Here is a 3,857-nt window from a genome sequence, read left to right on the forward strand (position 1 = left end):
CATTAGGGCTCCAACCCCTGAGTTGAGCGTTTTTCCTTTTAGCCGCCAGTTACCCTTCCTTGGTTACCCTCTTTGGAACCCGAAAGTACTATTGAAAAGAAAAAAAAAGAGAAAAGAAAAAAAAAAGAAAAAAAAAGAGAAAAAAAAAGAGAGAAAAAAAAGAAAAGAGAAGGAAAGAAAAGAAAAATGAAAAAAGAAGAAGAAAAACAAAACAAAACAAAAACAAATGTTTCCTTGAACTACGTCTGACTTGATTCCGAAAGGATACGTAGGCAGCCTCTCTTTGTGGTTCAGTCACACCAAAACAAAAATCCCAATTCTCCAAAAAATGAAACTGGGGCAGATGATATAATGGCTCGGCAATGAGCCCACGGTTCCAAAGTTGTAATTCCATCCAAGATTCTTTTTACCCAAAAACCCTGTCTAACCTTCCGATCAATTGGCAAAGGCGTGGGAATTGAAAAAATCATTGTTGGAATCTGATGCAATCAAATTGAGAGAAATAAAATAAGAGAGTCTTATCGGTGAAAACCTACGGGCACCATAAGGCGACGCTGAGTAGAGAAATAGAAAATGAGAGAGTCCGCTTAGTGAAAACTCGTAAAGAGCACTATTGGTCAACGGTGAGAAGAGAAATGAGAGAGGTCGATTGGCGAAAACCCGCAAAGGGCGTCGTCGGCCGAAGAGAAGACATCTCCCACCACTGAAAGAGTCCTGGCAAGGTTCCCTGGTTTTGAGACACGGGTCATTGAGTTTACGAGAAGGTGGGAAAGTTTGTGCGGGTCGGGCATCCAGTCCAAGAAGCATGTCATGTTTATTTGAAGCTTGCATGCACCCCCAGATAAGTCCTTCTCTTCCCCCCGAAAGGGACGCTTCTCTTTAAATTCATCTTCTTGCTTACTTTTTCCTTAAATCCCTTTCGGTCAAACGCTGATTCCAAAACTATTACAAAGAAAAGGTAGCAGGACTGGCTTTACAGGGCTCCCCCTAACAAAAGCTAAAGAAAAGTACCCAGCCTCAGTGGGTGATCAAGTCAATCCCGACTGGCCATGATGGCGGATGCTTTGAAATCAAAGCTATTGAAAGAGGAAAAAAAAGGTCAAGGACAAAGGTCTTAAAGGCAGAATAAAGTGAAAGGCCGGAGCCCCACGCGGGCGAGTTGTCATGAAATCCTGAAAGATGAGCCATCCGGTTTGAAAGAGAGAAGAATCTTCAAAACCAGCAAACAACAGAGGTTCTCAACAGAAGCTAGGCCGGGATCAAGCAATCAAGGCCACAAAACCAACCACCGTTTCAAACTAACAATTGTTCTTTGTTTAAAAATTGAAACATGTGCAATCCAGGCAACCGCGCAAAAGCAGGTACAGCCAAAAGAAAAGAAACGCGCAAGTGCAGAAACAGCTTTGCAGCAAATAAACAATGCAAAAGGGAAGTTTCCTCCAAGTTCTTTCCTGCATCTTATCAAAAATGAAAAAAAAGAGAAAAAAAAAGAGATAACAAAAGAATCCCAAAACGGATAGTTTAGAATTCCCAATATCAACCTTTTACATTTTAGAAAACATTAGGGCTCCATCCCTGAGTTGTGCCTTTTTAGACATAGGGCCTCCATTCCTTAGTCGCCTTTTAGATAACATTAGGGCTCCAATCCCTGAGTTGAGCCTTTTACTTTATAGCCAACATTAGGGCTCCAATCCCTGAGTTGTGCCTTTTTAGACATAGGGCCTCCATTCCCTAGTCGCCGTTTGCCAACATTTGGGCTCCAATCCCTGAGTTGAGCGTTTTTCCCTTAGCCAACATTAGGGCTCCAATCCCTGAGTTGAGCGTTTTTTCCTTTAGCCAACATTAGGGCTCCAACCCCTGAGTTGAGCGTTTTTCCTTTTAGCCAACATTAGGGTTCCAACCCCTGAGTTGAGCGTTTTTCCTTTTAGCCAACATTAGGGCTCCAACCCCTGAGTTGAGCATTTTTCCTTTTAGCCAACATTAGGGCTCCAACCCTTGAGTTGAGCGTTTTTCCTCTTGGCCAACCTTAGGGCTCCAACCCCTGAGTTGAGCGTTCTCCTTTAGCCAACATTAGGGCTCCAACCCCTGAGTTGAGCGTTCTCCTTTAGCCAGCATTAGGGCTCCAACCCCTGAGTTGAGCGTTTTTCCCTTTAGCCAACATTAGGGCTCCAACCCCTGAGTTGAGCATTTTTCCCTTTAGCCAACATTAGGGCTCCAACCCCTGAGTTGAGCGTTTTTTCCCATAGCCAACATTAGGGCTCCAATCCCTGAGTTAAGCGTTTTACCCTTAGCCAACATTAGGGCTCCAATCCCTAAGTTGAGCGTTCTTCCTTTAGCCAACATTAGGGCTCCAATCCCTCAGTTGAGCGTTTTACCCTTAGCCAACATTAGGGCTCAGATCCCTGAGTTGAGCGTTTTACCCATAGCCAACATTAGTGCTCCAATCCTTGAGTTGAGCATTTTTTCCCTTTAGCCAACATTAGGGCTCCAATCCCTGAGTTGAGCATTTTTCCTTTAGCCAACATTAGGGCTCCAATCCCTGAGTTGAGCGTTTTTTCCCTTAGCCAACATTAGGGCTCCAATCCTTGAGTTGAGCATTTTTCCCTTTAGCCAACATTAGGGCTCCAACCCCTGAGTTGAGCGTTTTCCCTTTAGCCAACATTAGGGCTGCAACCCCTGAGTTGAACGTCTTTCCCTTTAGCCAACATTATGGCTCCAATCCCTGAGTTGAGCGTTTCTCCCTTTAGCCAACATTAGGGCTCCAACCCCTGAGTTGAGCGTTTTTCCTTTTAGCCAACATTAGGGCTCCAACCCCTGAGTTGAGCGTTTTTCCTTTTAGCCAACATTAGGGCTCCAACCCCTGATTTGAGCATTTTCCCTTTAGCCAACATTAGGGCTCCAACCCCTAAGTTGAGCGTTTTTCCCTTTAGCCAACATTAGGGCTCCAATCCCTGAGTTGAGCATTTTTCCCTTTAGCCAACATTAGGGCTCCAACCCCTGAGTTGAGCATTTTTCCTTTTAGCCAACATTAGGGCTCCAACCCTGAGTTGAGCGTTTTTCCTTTTAGCCAACATTAGGGCTCCAACCCCTGAGTTGAGCGTTCTCCTTTAGCCAACATTAGGGCTCCAATCCCTGAGTTGAGCATTTTTTCCTTTAGCCAACATTAGAGCTCCAATCCCTGAGTTGAGCGTTTTTTCCTTTAGCCAACATTAGGGCTCCAATCCCTGAGTTGAGCATTTTTCCTTTAGCCAACATTAGGGCTCCAATCCCTGAGTTGAGCATTTTTCCTTTTAGCCAACATTAGGGCTCCAATCCCTGAGTTGAGCGTTTTACCCTTAGCCAACATTAGGGCTCCAATCCCTGAGTTGAGCGTTTTTTCCTTTAGCCAACATTAGGGCTCCAATCCCTGAGTTGAGCGTTTTTGCCTTTAGCCAACATTAGGGCTCCAATCCCTGAGTTGTGCCTTTTTAGACATAGGGCCTCCATTCCCTAGTCGCCGTTTGCCAACATTAGGGCTCCAATCCCTGAGTTGAGCATTTTTCCCTTAGCCAACATTAGGGCTCCAATCCCTGAGTTGAGCATTTTTCCCTTTAGCCAACATTAGGGCTCCAATCCCTGAGTTGAGCTTTTTTCCTTTAGCCAACATTAGGGCTCCAATCCCTGAGTTGCGCCTTTTAGACACAGGGCCTCCATTCCCTAGTTGCCTTTAGTCAACTTTAGGGCTCCAATCCCTAAGTTGAGTTTTACCTTTTACCAACATTAGGGCTCCAATCCCTGAGTTGAGTTTTTCCCTTTTGCCTACATTAGGGCTCCAATCCCTGAGATGAGCTTTTTACCTTTTGCCAATATTAGGGCTT

The sequence above is a fragment of the Nicotiana attenuata genome, unplaced genomic scaffold (genome assembly GCF_001879085.1).
Source record: "Nicotiana attenuata strain UT unplaced genomic scaffold, NIATTr2, whole genome shotgun sequence".
In the NCBI taxonomy this organism is placed as follows: domain Eukaryota; kingdom Viridiplantae; phylum Streptophyta; class Magnoliopsida; order Solanales; family Solanaceae; genus Nicotiana; species Nicotiana attenuata.